Consider the following 17,765-nt stretch of genomic DNA (forward strand, 5'->3'; position numbering starts at 1 on the left):
AACTAGTGAACATAACAGGAAAGAAGCAGACTAACAGATACGGAGAACAAACTAGTGGTTACCACTGGGGAATGGGACTCAGGGAGGGGCAATTTAGAAGAAGGTGATTAAAAAGTACAGACTATTATATACAAATAAGCCACAAGTATATACTGTACATCAAAGGGAATGCAGTCAACATTTATCATAATAAGCAGAATGTAATCTTTATAAACTGCAAATCGCCATATTGTACACCCATAACATATAATACTGTACATCAAACTATAATTTTTAAAAATATGTGTGTGGGTTATATGCAAATACTACAACATTCGATCTAAGGAACTTGAACATCTTTGAATTTTGGTATCTGAGGGGTTCCTGGAACAAATTTCTCAGGGATACAGAGAGACAACTGTACTTGATCACAGTAAATCAAGGAGAAGGGGTATTCACTCTATGTTAAACACAAATAAATATCACTTACTACTCAAAAAGAAAAGAAAAAGAGGGAAATAGTAATGTGTTAAAGACTATGAGATTGGTACGCCACCATGCTGTGTTTAGTCATGCCTGACTCTTTATGACCCTGCGGACCGTAGCCCACCAGGCTCCTCTGTCCATGGGGATTCTCCAGGCAAGAATACTGGAGTAGGTTGCCATGCCCACCTCCAGGGGATCTTCCCAACCCAGGGATCAAATCCAGGGCTCCCACATTGCAGGAGGATTATTCATCTGCTGAGGTACCAGGGAAGCCCATGAGATCAGTATACATTTAATGAATTCAAGATAACTGTGAGAGAGCTAAGTGTTGATGTTGAGTAACCAGTTACATACAGAAATTGGAAGTGTTTTGACCTCGAAATAAAAATTTTAGAATCCTCATAGTTGTTACTATCCATGGAGGACCACTGTCAGAAAGCTGTTATGTATAGTTTACAATCACAGTCTCCTTTGCAACAATCTCTATCCTACTGAAAAATCCTGGTCTTATAACCTCCAATTTCCCTCAAACATACCAACTTCTCTCTATCTCTCCATTCAAATCAATAATATATCTCTACCAGTCTCCAGAATTAGTCTCACATGCTTATAATTTCTACTCTTGTCTCCTTTTCTAAACATAGCTCCATAGTCTCCAAAATATGTTTATACAAGAATGAGACCTTATAGATCATAATTTTGACCCTGTCACTCTAAATGCTACACTTAAAAGGCATTGTTCATTGCTCAAGAGTAGTGCCTGGGCCTTTCATGCTCCGGCCCTAGCCTATAGTTCCCAGCTCCTCTGGCTGCATGCTCCTTCTGTGTTCCATCAATACTGCATTCAGTGCCTTCCAGGTAGCAGTCCTCTTCCCTTGCAGGGATTTCTGTATATTTTTCTAGGTAAGTCATTCCACTAACTTCCATAAAATCATGGCCCAACTATTTACAGTAGCTAAGACATGGAAATAATCTAAATGTCCATCAACCGATAAATGTATATAAAAGATCTGGTATAATATATATATATGTGGTGCTTTAGTCACTGAGTTGTGTCCAACTCTTGAGACCCTAAGGATTGCAGCCTCCCAGGCTCCTTTGTCCATGGGATCTGCCAGCCAAGAATTTATATATATATACACACACATATACAGAATAATATACATATATATATATATATATATATATATACACACACACACACATATGTATATACACACACACGTATATAACAGAGTATTATTCAGCCATGAAAAGAATGAAACAATGTTATTTACACCAGCATGTATGGACTTAGGGATTATCATACTAAGTAAATCAGAAAGAAAAAAACAAATACCATATGATACCACTTATATGTGGAATCTAAAATATGACACAACTAAACATAGCTATGAAAGAGAAACAGATATATAGACATAGAGGACAGACTTGTAGTTTTCAATGGGGAGGGTGTTGGGGCAAGGAGGGACTGGGGGTTTGGGATTAATGGATGCAAAATATTATATATAGGATAGATAAATAAGATCCTACTGTATAGCACAGGGAACAATGTCAATATTCTGTGGTAAACCATAATGGAAAAGAATATAAAAAAGAATATATATAACTGAATCACTTGGCTATACAGAAGAAATGAACACAACACTGTAAACCAACTATACATCAATTAAAAAAAATAAATAAATAAAACACGGTCCAGTACAGTTTCATTAAATCATTTCAAGTTACTACATGCATTTTCTAAAGGGAGAAAACGGAGTAAATAAGAGGTACATGGTCATTTAAATATGAATGGAAGACTCAGTGTCGCCACAAAATAAAATACTTTGAAAAAATATTTCTGATATTCTGACAAGAAACTAATGTAGTCAGTTACATCTTGGTAGCACTAATTTTCTTCACTGAGAAAACAATCATGAAATAATCTCTAGTCCTTTATTTTTGGTTCAATTACCCAGTTTTATTTATCTTTTAGTCTTTAAATGTTAGATTGTTGGGTTTGGTTACATATGCATAACATACTACTTTTCCTATTATACTTTACTTGAAAAATATATCTACTTCATCTAATTTAAGGCAGTCTCTTGCAAGAGAAATAAAGTGAATATTACTTTAATAATAACATCCCTTGGTCTGTAGGTAAACAAGTAAAATGATTTCTAGATTACTTAAATGAACAAAATTACATGCAATTGAAGAGGTTAGATTTCTTTAAAAAAATAATCTGGGCTATTTGTGCTGCTTCATAAAACTTAGCTATCGAAATGAACAAAAGGACTTTTGAACTATTTATGTTTTTCCAACTTGGGAGCTTTAAAGGTTTCTTGACTATTTTTAAAGTACTATAATCCTGTGTTTATAAGCATTCAGTCAGTTGAGTCATTCAGTCGTGTCTTACTCTTTGGGACCCCATGGACTGCAGCATGCCAGGCCTCCCTATCTATCACCAACTCCTGGAGTTTACCTAAACTCATGTCCATTGAACTGGTGATGCCATCCAAACATCTCATCTTCTGTTGTCCCCTTCTCCTCCCACCTTCAATCCTTCCCAACATCAGGGTCTTTTCAAATCAGTCAGTTCTTCGCATCAGATGGCCAAAGTATTGGAGTATCATCTTCAACATCAGTCCTTCCAATTCAGGACTGTTTTCCAATTCAGGACTGATTTCCTTTATGATGGACTGGTTGGATATCCTTATGGCCCCAAAACTTTCAAGAGTCTTCTCCAACACCACAGTTCAAAAGCATCAATTCTTCTGGGCACAGCTTTCTTTATAATCCAACTCTCACATCCATACATGACCACTGGAAAACCATAGCCTTGACCAGATGGATCTTTGTTGGCAAAGTAATGTCTCTGATTTTTAATATGCTATCTAGGTTGGTCATAACTTTCCTTCCAAGGAGTAAGCGTCTTTTAATTTCATGGCTGCAGTCACCATCCGCAGTGATTTTGGAGCTCCCAAAAATAAAGTCTGACACTGTTTTCACTGTTTCCCCGTCTATTTCCCATGAGGTGATGGGACCAGATGCCATGATCTTAGTTTTCTGAATGTTGAGCTTTAAGCCAACTTTTTCACTCTCCTCTTTCACTTTCATCAAGCGGTTTTTAAGTTCCTCTTCTCTCTCTGCCATAAGGGTGGTGTCATCTGCATATCTGAGGTTATTGATATTTCTCCCGGCAATCTTGATTCCAGCTTGTGCTTCTTCCAGCCAGCGTTTCTCATGATGTACTCTGCATATAAGTTAAATAAGCAGGGTGACAATATACAGCCTTGATGTACTCCTTTTCCTATTTGGAACCAGTCTGTTGTTCCATGTCCAGTTCTAACTGTTGCTTCCTGACCTGCATACAGGTTTCTCAAGAGGCAGGTCAGGTGGTCTGGTATTCCCATTTCTTTCAGAATTCTCCACAGTTTATTGTGATCCACACAGTTGAAGACTTTGGCGTAGTCAATACAGCAGAAATAGATGTTTTTCTGGAGCTCTCTTGAATTTTCAATGATCCAGCAGATGTCCCTACTTCTTCAATTTAAGTCTGAATTTGGCAATAAGGAGTTCATGATCTGAGCCACAGTCAGCTCCCAGTCTGGTTTTTGCTGACCGTATACAGCTTCTCCATCTTTGGCCGCAAAGAATATAATCAGTCTGATTTCGATATTGACCATCTAGTGATGTCCATGTGTAAAGTCTCTTGTGTTGTTGGAAGAGGGTGTTTGTTATGACCAGGGCATTCTCTGTGCAAAACTCTGTTAGCCTTTGCTCTACTTTATTCTGTACTCCAAGGCCAAATTTGCCTGTTTGCCAAACTCCAGGTGTTTCCTGGCTTCCTACTTCTGCATTCCAGTCCCCTGTAAGGTAAAGGACATCACTTTTGAGTATTAGTTCTAGAAGGTCTTCTAGGTCTTGACAGAACCGTTCAACTTCAGCTTCTTCAGCATTACTGGTTGGGGCATAGACTTGGATTACTGAGATACTGAATGGATTGCTTTGGAAACGAACAGAGATCATTCTGTCGTTTTTGAGATTGCATCCAAGTACTGCATTTCAGACTCTTTCATTGACTATGATGGCTACTCCAATTCTTCTAAGGGATTCTTGCCCCCAGTAGTAGACATAATGGTCATCTGAGTTAAATTCACCCATTCCAGTCCATTTTAGTTCACTGATTCCTGAAATGTCGACGTTAACTCTTGCCATCTCCTATTTGATCACTTCCAATTTGCCTTGATTCATGGACCTAAAATTCCATGTTCCTAAGCTATTGCTCTTTATAGCTTTGGACTTTGCTTCTATCACCAATCACATCCACAACTAGGTATTGTTTTTGCTTTGGCTCCATCTCTTCATTCTTTATGGAGTTATTTCTCCACAGATATCCACTAGTAAATTGGGTACCCACAGACCTGGAGAGTTCATCTCTCAGTGTCCTATTTTTTTTTTTTTTTTTTTTGCCTTTTCTTACTGTTCATAGGGTTCTCAAGGCATGAATACTGAAGTGGTTTGCATTCCCTTCTCCAGTGGACCACGTTTTTTCAGGACTCTACACCATGAGCCATCCATCTTGGGTGGCACTACATGGCTCATAGTTTCATTGAGTTAGACAAGGCCGTGGTCCATGTGATCAGATTGGTTAGTTTCCTGTGATTGTGGATTTCAGTCTGTCTGCCCTATGATGGAGAAGGATACGAGGCTTATGGAAGCTTTCTGGAGGGAGAGATTGACAAAGAAAAACAGTCTTGTTCTGATGGGTGGGGCTATGCTCAGAATATCTTTAATCCAATTTTCTGTTGATGGGTGGAGCTGTGTTCCCTCCCTGCTATTTACTGGTACTGAGGAGATACCCCATGTCCAAGGTGAGAGAAACCACAACAAGATGGCAGGAGGGGCGAATTCGGGTTCAGAATCAAACCCCATACCCGCCAGAGACACTCAGAGGGCTCAAACAAACCTTGGGTGCACCAGGACCCAGAGACCCACAGAGACTGAGACAGAACTGTGTTTGAGCGTCTCCTGTGGAGGTACGGGTCAGCAGTGGACTGCTGCAGGGGCAGGGGCTCTGGGTGCAGCAGACTCGGGTATGGCATAAGCCCTCTTGAATGAGGTCGCGATTAACCCCACTATAGAGTTGCCAGAACTTACACAGGACTGGGAAACAGACTCTTGGAGGGCACAGACAGAACCTTATGTGCATCAGGACCCAGAGAAAGCAGCAGTGACCCTACAAGAGACTGTCAGACTTTCCCAGGAGTGTCCTGGAGTCTCCAGCAGAGGCATGGGTTGGTGGTGGCCTGCTTACATGAATGGGATCTTTTGAAGGAGGCCACCATTATCTTCACTATAAGCATTAGGAATAAGTTAATTTTCAATCTAATAGTTTCATTTATCTCAGGCTGAATATTTTTAAAAATAATTCTAGTATACTAGACAGACTAATAGTTTGAAAAACCTGATAAGATTCTTGGAAAAATATGCTCAGAAAATTTAGAATATATATTTTGATAATACCAACTTAAAATATGCATCGATTCTGATAATTGGATAGTTGTTCTCTATCCAACAAAAAGCAACATTGGTTGCAACATTCTTTAATGCTTCTACATTTTTTCCTATTATACTATGTATGTCCAAAATCCATAAAGTAGAGATTAGATACAGAAAACAAAAACCACTTATTAGAACTTGAATTAACATATCACTATTTTTATGATGTTTCTGAGTCCCCTGTGATTTTAAATATATCTGTCATTTAGATAGTAGTTCTAATTAATTGAAAAGTTTTTCAAAGTCTTCTCCAAAGCTGCTACACTGTTAGGTGCAGACCTAACAATGATGTGGGGGACTAACTTTTGCATAATGTTGCATCCACAGTACATTGCCTAGTAGCTGAAAATATTAAAAATGGACTAACATATTTGTTTTGCCTAATTAATTGCCTATCTGTGATATAGCTATCCAGACAATCAACAATAGGACAAAATAAAGTATCAACATTATTTCCATATATACCAATCTATAGATTTAGTTTGAGCAAAATTATAGACAGTTCATTTTATGGCTTCCCTGGTAGCTCAGAGGTTAAAGCGTCTGCCTCCAATGCAGGAGACCCGGGTTCAATCCCTGGGTTGGGAAGATACCCTGGAGAAGGAAATGGCAATCCACTCCGGTATTCTTGCCTGGAGAATCCCATGGATGGAGAAGCCTAGTAGGCTACAGTCCACGGGTTGCAAAGATTTGGACACGACTGAGCAACTTCACTTTCACTTTCATTTTATTGAAATAAGAGGACAATGGTTATATAAAATTGATTTTCACTTACTAAATAAACATGTTGAAAATGTATTTGAAAATAGCCACTGACTGTCTTTAACAATTATCTTAACCTGTAGATATAAAAATAACAGGCTTCCCAGGTGGCACTGTTGTTAAAGAACCCCACTGCCAACACAGGAGACATAAGAGACGTGGGTTTAATCCCTGAGTGGGGAAGATCCCCTGGTGGAGGACAGGGCAACCCACTCCAGTATTCTTGCCTGCAGAATGCCATGGACACAGGAGTCTGGTGGCTATAGTCCATAGCGTTGCAAAGAGTTTCACGTGACTGAAGCAACTTTGCACAGACACATGAAAATAACGCCTTCTCAGTCCCAGACTTTAGTGATTTTTTTTGTATAAAACTTGTTGATGACTAAAAAACTTATTATATATATTTATATATTTATATATATATATATATATATATATATACACATCTATCAGAAATATATATCTGAAATTAGTAAGGTAGAACTGGAAGTTTGTTGCTGAACCACAAAAGATGCTGGGATTCTTGGCCTCCAAAGGAGAAGACTTCAATCCAGGGCCAGAGATGAGGCGTGATCGCTCAGAGCTTTTGTGTAATAAAGTTTTATTAAAGTATAAAAGGTATAGAGAAAGCTTCTGACATAGACATCAGAAGCGGGCAGAAAGAGTGCTCCCTCACTAGTGTTAGCAATGGAGTTACATACTTTTAATTAGTTATTACAATGAATCAAAAGAATGTCTGGACCCACTCCCATAATTTACATTTAAAGATAACAGGATTAGCCAGAAGGTTTTTTTCAGAAACTGCCCTCAAGCAGGAAACATTATTGTTATATAATCATAAGGAATGTAGAGGAAAAAAATAAACGTTTGTCCTTTCCTCCTCCTTGAAAATTCCAGACCCCTATCTCCTTGGGGACCCCTGGACTTCTTATCAACCTGTCTAGGAATTGACTCTCTCAGAACCTTACAGAATATTTTGTGATCTCATCTGGTAATGAACGAGTCTTTTATCCAACTGCCAAGTATTCAGCAGCAAAACAGGATGAGCATAGCTTATGAGGCCACTAACAAACATTTTAGAATACTTCCAAATGCCTGTGATAGCCCTGGGCCTTTTATAAATCACTCCATGAAACAAAGTCTGAAGTATCCTTAGGATCTTATAACATGACCACCTGACTTAGTCATTTTAAAAGAGAAGGGAATAAAATGTAAACATTTCTGTGATAAATAAGAATAAATAAACATATACTATAATAAGGAAGAGTTCCAACAGCTTTTCCTAATTTTTCCATTATATATACTCATTGTCATTTAAAACTAGGGATAATGTTCCATTTAAACAACTGTATTTTTTTTTTTTTTAAATAAGCTTTGGGCATTTTGTTCCCTTTTCAATTTAAATCATTTTTACATTGGCATAGCTGTTCTTTTCAACTGCCCTTTACTGACACCAAAGTTGTTTTTTTTTTTTTTTTTAAATTTTGTATTGGAAAAACCCAATTCAGATGAACATTCCATTACAATAACTGTATCATGTGAATTATTTTTTAAATGCAAGTTACACAGTATGAATCTTCTGCTTAAAATCCTTCAGCAGCTTTCCACTGTCCAATGAATAAAAATTCTAATTACTTAGGCCAGCTCTTAAGTGTATCTGAATCTTGCCTGCTTTCCATTCTTCCTCTTTGTCCTCCAATCACATTGCTCTCCTTCAGTAACCATTTCAGAGCATCCCATGTCCACGTTTCCCCTTCCTGCCATAATTCATCTGAAACTCTAAGGTTGATAGGTGAGATGGTCTGGTATTCCCATTCCTTTAAGAATTTTCCAGTTTATTGTGATCTACACAGTCAAAGGGTTTGGCATAGTCAATAAGGCAGAAGTAGATGTTTTTCTGGAACTCTCTTGCTTTTTTAATGATCCAACAGATGTTGCCAATTTGATCTTTGGTTCCTCTGCCTTTTCAAAATACAGCTTGAACATCTGGAAGTTCATGGTTCATGTACTGTTGAAGCCTGGCTTGGAGAATTATGAGCATTACTTTGCTAGCATGTGAGATGAGTGCAATTGTATGGTAGTCTGAACATTCTTCGGCATTGTCTTTCTTTGGGCTTGGAATGAAAACTGACCTTTTCCAGTCCTGTAGCCATTGCTGAAGTTTCCAAATTTGCTGGCATATTGAGTGCAGCACTTTAACAGCATCATCTTTTATGATTTGAAATAGCTCATTTAATACTGATAAAAATTATTTTCAAAAGATTAAAAGATACTAAAATAAAATTTTTGTATCATTTTAAAAACTAGGCCTTATCCATTGGTTATTAAATTGAACTGACTGCTACGGTTTAATTGTAGAGGAAAAAGATGTTCAATATACAGCACTTTCTCAATTTATATATGCATGATAATCACTTAGTCATGTCCACCTCTTTTGAATCCACGGACTGTAGCCCACCAGGCTCCCTTGTGGCTGCTGCTGAGTTTTCCAAATTTGCTGGAATATTGAGTACAGCACTATACAGTCCATGGAATTTCCCAGGCAAGAATACTGGAGTGGCCAGCCATTCCCTTCTCCAGGTGATCTTTCTGACTCAGGAATAGAATCCCAGCTTCCTTCATTGCAGGTGGATTCTTTACTACCTAAGCCACCAGGGAAGCCAAGTTTACATTTCTACAAATAAATTGGAAGAGAGATATGAGAAGACAGCTAAGCTACTCCATAATATCACAGCCTTGACATCCATTCTGTGTGGCCAAGCTGTTGCCAAGGATCTCTTAAACTAACTCCCCATTGCCCTTGTTATATGCATTCTACCCCTAAGGCACGAGACCTTCCCTTTCTGCCCCCCTCAGATTACCAAACCCTCCAATTTATCAAACACCATTCATTTTGGTTTGAATTAACCAATCCAGCCTGAGCCTGGGAATGCCAAAGCACTCCACACTTGGACCCTAATCAAGACATGTGCCCCAGGTCCTGGAACTCTCTCTCTCTCTGCCTTAATTCTGCCCTTACTTCACTGTGGGTGCTGTGCCAGTGTTCCTCCTACAGGAGGTGTGAATAACAAAGGTCTCTGTTTCTCTTGCCTTGCACTTTTATGTTAAAATGGCTTACCATCTGACGCCCCGGGCTCTACCTAACAAATGTTAATCTAACAAAGCCAAAACATTAGATTATATTAAATTTCTAGTATATGTAACCTAATTTCTTTTATGCCTATGTATATGGTTAAAATTATTTTTTCTTTGCAAAGTATGACTAGAGATGAATTTAAGTAATTCATGATGTGAGGGATCAGTTCAGTTTGAAGAAGGAATTCATAGGGCCTGTACTCCATCTCAGGCCTGTCCGTGCTGGTCGTGCGGCCACCTCTCCAGTGAACTCTGAACTCTGTGCTTAACCTGTGGGAATGACAATGGAAGGATAAGACCCCCCTCTGGGCAGGGAAGACACTAATCACCCCTGCCTCAGTATCTATTGGAATGTAACCACAGGCTTATCAGTTATTAACTGGTTGGAATGTAACCTCAGGTTTATTGATTACATATAATACGTGAATGATGGGGTTATTGTGATTGTATTTACCCTTCCTTTGTAAGCCTCAAAGGATTTGGGCTGGTGGGTTTGAACACATACACATGGGGTATAAAAGATTTTCACAAATGCTGGTCGGGGTCCTTGACTAAGAGAAGACTCTGTCTTGGGCCCGCTGGTGTAATAAACTGCACTCCACTATCTGCACTGTCCTTCTGAGTGAGTTTGTTTCCCGGAATGCGTGGCTATAACAAGTTCAGTTCAGTTGCTCAGTCATGTCCGACTCTTTGCGAACCCATGAATCACAGCACGCCAGGCCTCCTTGTCCATCACCAACTCCCGGAGTTTACTCAAACTCATGTCCATTGAGTCGGTGATGCCATCCAGCCATCTCATCCTCTGTCGTCTCCTTCTCCTCCTGCCCCCAATCCCTCCCAGCATCAGGGTCTTTTCCAATGAGTCAACTCTTCGCATAAGGTGGCCAAAGTATTGGAGTTTCAGCTTCAGATGTGAAGGATAAGCACAGTTAAGTAGACATTAAAAAGATATTAAATCATTGTTGGATTTTAAAATGTACATACCACAAATATTTGCAAGATGAAAGCAATAAATGGAGGCTCTTCGAAATGCAATGTATAAGGGACTATAAGATTTTATCAAATCTAAGACAACCTCAATTGAAAAATGCATCACTCTTGCATATATGAACACACACACATTGCCAATTAAGCAGTGAGAGAATGCCTAATGATAAACTCTCAAGATATCTCACCCCAGACTAATGTTTCAAATTTACTTTCAAAAGATTTTAGAGAATTTGTCTCTCTTTTTGCCTTCAATTATATTGCCTGGCATGTTCTGTCCAATCCCTTTCGAGGTATGTCAGTAGCAAAATATACAATGATTTCAACTACTTCTTAGTACTGTCCTTTTTAAGTTCTATAAACCATATCGTTGCTTTGCAAGTACATATGGAATTGTACTTATTATCCATTGGCATGTATTGATATTTTCTTTACTAATATATCAAATTATATAGTGTTGCTTTTCTCCCCATTACTTTATGTATACCTTGAAGAAAGAAATGGCAACCCACTCCAGTATTCTTGATTGTAGAATTCCATGGATAGAGGAGCCTGGTGGGCTACAGTCCATGGGGTCACAAAGAATAGGACAGGACTGAGTGACTAACACTACTGGTTTGAATGCCCAATCATTTTCCATAAGACATTTAAAGAGCAATTAAATCCAAAATTATGTAGTAAAGATTGCATGTAAGGTACTTGAAGTGAAAAAAATAATGAAAATATTATGGCTAATTTCATATATATGCAGGCAATTTCATGTTTTTCATAATGGCTGCCCAGCAAAAATGCAATTATTAAATGTCATCAACTGTACGTATCCCAAATTCAGAAAATTCAGAGCTGTTAGAGAGAGAGAAGTGTGGCTTGAGAAAATTAAACATTAAGGAAGTGAGTGGGTAAAAAATTCAGGGGCAAAAGTGTTATATTCATATCCTATAATTTTTTTTTTCTTTTGGACATTTAATATTTTCAATAAATATTTTCATGAAAAACAAAAAATAAATGTTTCAAATATTTTGTTTATACAATATATGTAAGAGAATAAAAGCATTTGAATTATTGAGCTAGTATCATACACAATCAGATTTATAAACAAACAGATGTAAATTTGACAATAATAATAATAAGCAACTGCATCAACTTTAGCTTTATAAACTAACAGTCTACATTTAGCTCATAAAATACACAAGTGCAAAGGGAAGGGGTGGGGAGAGAGGTGGGAGGGGGGATCAGAATGGGGAACAAATGTAAATCCATGGCTGATTCATGTCAATGTATGGCAAAAACCACTACAATGTTGTAAAGTAATTAGCCTCCAACTAATAAAAATAAAGGAAAAAAAAAACACTTGCATAAAATTAAAAATCTCATCAGGAGAAATTAGGCAAAACTGTATAATCTAACATGCTAACATATATATATTTTTTTTTTCTGAAGAGCAAATAGGGACTTCATATATGCAAATTCACATAGCTTTGATTACTTTGTTGCATGTTCATTGAAAGAATTTATAAGGTAATTAGAGTAACTTGTTTCCACTATACAGAAATCAATACATATGACTAAACTTGGTCATATCTTTGATTCTAAACAGATTATTGCCTATTGATAGTGAATGATTATGGAGCACTATTTAATGAAGAAGAGTGGGTACAACACACTACACTTGCTAATTGCTAGCATAAATATACTTTTTTTAAACTTACACAGTCAACTCTTTAATGGAGAATTCTTCCTTTCATCCTGAACTCTGTCTCATAGGTCACAACTGTGCTTGTCTTTCTGAGAATTACTGAACTGTACTGTCTTTCATTAAGTCTTCAGTGAGACCAAGTACTCAATATTTAATATCTCTGTCAAATAAAGTCATATCTTATTGTTTATTCTGAAATATGTTAAATATATTCTATTGCCAAGAAAGGAAACAAAGTTCTATATCTTAAAACATAGGATAAAATTACTTTTCTAAATGTTTCTAGAAAGTACGATGAAGCTTAACAAACACTTTTAAAAATAAACCCTTTAATTCCCAAATGCTTCTATTTTATTATCTTTTACAATATCACATATGCTCTTACAATACACTTTTACTTATATTTTTATTCACTTTTTACAACTATTATTTTGGGGGAATATTATTCAAATTGTTTGAGCCAGCAGATCAGAAATACTAGCAAGTATTGAAAAATAACCCAGCACCAAATAATTTTTGCAAAATATTTAACCAAAACAAATGGATTATTTGCCAAAATATTTTTCATATTTAAACTATAGTATCAACTATGAATATCTACAAAAGGGATATACTGGGGTCACATTTCCAAAACACTTTTGCCCACAAGATTACTTTTCATTGACAAATCTCATGTAATTTTTCTTTGTAGAATGGTATGAAAATTCTAAAATATGCTACTTCTAAAATATTAAATAACATTTAAAATATATTATACCATCATCTGTAAAATCTAACCTAAAATTTGCACACATTTACAGGTATACTAGGAAATCATTTCTATTTTCAATGAGGTATTTCAAGAATTCATTTTGAGGCTTATTTATCAGTTGAATAAGTTACAATTTTTGTAAATATGTGATATTTATAAAAGAATAAACAATAATAAAAATAGCAAGTGAAAGCCTGAGATACTACATATATCTCTAACAATGCTGAGTAAATGGAAAATAAATGGCACATCAGCAAATAAGAAAAATAGAGAATAAAGCTATAATATCTGACATGCAGTTAAAAGAAGTCCCAGAGAAGCCATGAAGTGTACACCAGACAAAATCAAGGGGTTCTCTGATGGTTCAGTTGGTAAAGAATCAGTATACAATGCGGGAGACCCCAATTTGATTCCTGGATCAGGAAGATCTCCTGGAGAAGGGATAAGCTACCCATTCCAGTATTCTGGTCTAAGGAATTTCATGGACTGTATAGTCCATGGGGGTCTCAAAGAGTCAGGCATGACTGATGAGGCCTTACAAATAGCTGAGAAAAGAACAGAAAATAAAGGCAAAGGAGAAAAGAATAACATTTGAATTCAGAGTTCCAAAGAATAGCAAGGAGAGAAAAGAAAGCCTTCCTCAGAGATCAATGCAAATAGAGGGAAAAAATAGAATGGGAAAGATTAGAGATCTCTTCAAAAAAATTAGAGATACCAAGGGAACATTTCATGCAAAGATGAGTACAATAAAGGAGAGAAATGGTATGGCCCTAACAGAAGCAGAAGATATTAAGAAGAGGTGGCAAGAATACACAGAAGAAATACACAAAAAGATCTTCAGGACCCAGATAACCACGATGGTGTGATCCCTCACGTAGAGCCAGACATCCTGGAATGCGAAGTCAAGTGGGCCGTAGGAAGCATCACTACAAACAAAGCTAGTGGAGGTGATGGAATTCCAGTTGAGCTATTTCAAATTCTAAAAGATGAGAGTGCTGTATTCAATTTGTCAGCAAATTTGGAAAACTCAGCAATAGTCACAGGACTGGAAAAGGTCCTGTGGTCCAATCCCGAAGGTCCAATCCCAAAGAAGGGCAACAACAAAGAATGTTCAGACTACCACACAATTGCACTCATCTCACACGCTAGCAAAGTAATGCTCAAATTCTCCAAGCCAGGCTTCAACAGTACGTGAACCATGAACTTCAACATGTTCAAGCTGAATTTATAAAGGACAGAGGAAACAGAGATCAAACTGGCAACATCTGTTGGATCATTAAAAAAACAAGCGAGTTCCAGAAAACATCTACTTCTGCCTTATTGACTATGCCAAAGCCTTTGAATGTGTGGATCACAACAAACTGTGGAAAATTCTTAAAGAGATGGGAATACCAGACCACTAGACCTGCCTCCTGAGAAATCTGTATGCAGGTCAAGAAGCAACAGTTAGAACTGGACATGGAACAACAGACTGTTTCCAAATAGGGAAAGGAGTACAACAAGTCTGTATACTATCATGCAGCTTATTTAAATTATATGCAGAGAACATCATGCGAAATGCCAGGCTGGATGAAGCACAAGCTGGAATCAAGACTGCCAGAAGAAATATCACTAACCTCAGATACACAGATGACACCACCCTTATTGCAGAAAGCAAAGAAGAATAAACAGCTTCTTGATGAAAGTGAAAGAGCAAAGTGAAAAAGTTGGCTTAAAACTCAACATTCAGAAAACTAAAATCATGATATCTGGTCCCATCACTTCATGGCAAATAGATAGGGAAACAATGGAAACAGTGAGGGACTTTATTTTTGGGGGCTCCATAAATCACTGCAGATGGTGACTGCTCCTTGGGAGAAAACCTATGCCCAACCTAGACAGCATATTAAAAAGCAGAGACATTACTTTACCAACAAAGGTCCTTCTAGTCAAAGGTATGGTTTTTCTAGAAGTCATGTATGGATGTAAGAGTTGGACTATAAAGAAAGCTAAGCACCAAAGAATTGATGCTTTTTTTTTTTTTTTGGTTTGACTCTGAATTTTTATTACTCTTTTTATATGAAATAATTTTTGCTACATCCTTTTCTTATTAGCTTCAGCTCTTCTAAATTCTTTCATTATTCTGATGTAGAATTGATGCTTTTGAACTGTGGTGTTGAAGAAGACTCTTGAGAGTCCCTTGGACTGCAAGGCGATCCAACCGGTCGTCCTAAAGGAAATCAGTTCTGAATATTCACTGGAGGGACTGATGCTGAAGCTGAAACTCCAATACTTTGGCCATCTGATGCGAAGAACTGACTCTTTGGAAAAGACCCTGATGCTGGTAAAGACTGAAGGTGGGAGAAGGGGATGACAGCGGATGAGATGGTTGGACGGCATCACCAATGCTATGGACATGAGTTTGAATAGGCTCCGGGAGTTGGTGATGGACAGAGAATACTAGCATGCTGCAGTTCTATGGGGTCGCAAAGAGGTGGACACGACTGAGTGACTGAACTGAACTGATACAAAATCATCAAGCAAACAATGAAAAAAGATTTTCCAAATCACAGAAAGATTTGAATATGCAGGAAAACAAGATAGCCTGGTATCTATCATGATGAATTAAACAATATCAATATTTTCTACATATTGAAATCTGAATTTCCAAATATACACAACAAAGAAAATCATCACATCCTCAGAGATGGAAATATATATACATATATAGAAAAGAAATAAGAATTGGAATAGAATCAGACCTGATACCAGACAAATCAAACATAAAAAAAATGAACTAATGATTTAAGAGAAAGTTATTTTGAAATTACAGGTTAATAAACTCAGTCAAAATTAACAATCAAATATGTCCCAATGAAGATATCTTCAGACTAAGCCTTGGGTAATTAAGTTCTATAGGATGCTTTTCATAAAGCGAGAAAACTGGAAAGCAGAACACGTGTATTACAAAGATAGAGCACTTGATCCAGAATACAATGAAACAAAATCTGAGGATGACAGCTTTGAAACAATCCTTAAAGTAATCTTTCTAAATTAGAACAGGAACGTAACTGACAGACAATTTTGTTTTTTAAAGGTACAATAAAATAAATTGTATTGACTAGATATACTAAAGTCAAGTTCTGGAAAATTTCCATAATGTGGTGAAGAAAACATCTCTTTTCTTAACAAAGAAAAAGTTAACTGAAATCCCACAGTAGGACAAAAAAAAATATCATATTATCAAGTGGTGGTCCAAATATAAAGCAGATGATATATGGTATGATTTCTGAACTGTTGAGAATTCAATAAATAGATATGCCATTTATGCTTAAATAATTTTGAATTTTCAGAATCATTATCTAACAAAACAAACCATGGTAACTGAACCAGCTTGTAAATACTGTAATCATTGACAAAGCATACAGTGCATTACTATCCCTTAGTCTTTATTGTTATTCCTAATTCACATGACCATTGAAGGCAATCGCAATATTGCTTAAAAAACATTTTTGTATGTTTATGCTGACTCTTAAAAACACGTTTGATGAACTTTTGAAGTCCTCTCCCCAACTATCCCTTGCCATCATTCCCAACCTCTATGCAAACTCCCTTGGTTTTGTGATCTACTGCAGCATTCATCCTTATTACCAATAATGAAGTTATTATATACTAAATAATTATGATACATTGAACAACAGAGGCTTTTTATAACATCTCCAAACCACAGAAAGATAAATGACGGGTTTTTCCATGCAGGGTTGGAAATCATGTGATAGGTATATGCATTTGTTTGTAGGTTTATAGAAATGGTCAATACTTCCATTTGACCACTTCTATAAAAGTGGTCATAACTTCTGTTTATATAAGTAGTTCATAACCTCCATAATCCCCATTAAATCTAAATTGAGATTTAAATTTCAGCCCAGCCTCTTATTACATATTTCATTTTGTCAGCTTGCATACTGTCTGTGAGCCTTCTTTGAAAAATGAACTAAGACAGCAATACTATAAAGTTTTCATGAAGATGTTATAAAAAACTGGCACCTGCCCTAGTGTCTGGCACAGTGTAGATGATTCACAAAATATCATTACTTTTACCTTCACTACAATCATTAAGGCATTATAAGTTGCATGCATAAAGTGAAGAAAAACATTATTTGGTACAAATTAAAATAATATTAAAATATATTTGAATGTGTTACATTTAAAAAAACACACACCTTTATTTGCCACAATAAAAATGTGAGAAAGATTTTTTTTTTATCCACAGATCTAATCATAACATGAGGAAAATATGTGGAGTGATATAAAATATTTTGGCATGGTTAATTAAGTTTTTGTAGGATACCTGCACATTTCCAGTTACCAAAGACAACTGTGACTTAAATTACACAATTTTTTGCTGATCCAGCATTATCTTGGTTATTCTATCATTTTTCC

The 17,765-nt window shown here is 36.7% G+C and overlaps 1 non-coding gene across 1 annotated transcript; it reads left to right on the plus strand.

Annotated features, from left to right (window-relative positions):
* Window positions 1–6,528: 6,528 nt before the first annotated feature.
* TRNAW-CCA (transfer RNA tryptophan (anticodon CCA)) lies at window positions 6,529–6,600 on the plus strand. Its single transcript has one exon. It is a non-coding gene; the product is annotated as a tRNA-Trp (tRNA).
* Window positions 6,601–17,765: the final 11,165 nt, after the last annotated feature.

Source organism: Dama dama, chromosome 5 (assembly GCF_033118175.1).
Source record: "Dama dama isolate Ldn47 chromosome 5, ASM3311817v1, whole genome shotgun sequence".
NCBI classification, from domain to species: Eukaryota; Metazoa; Chordata; class Mammalia; order Artiodactyla; family Cervidae; genus Dama; species Dama dama.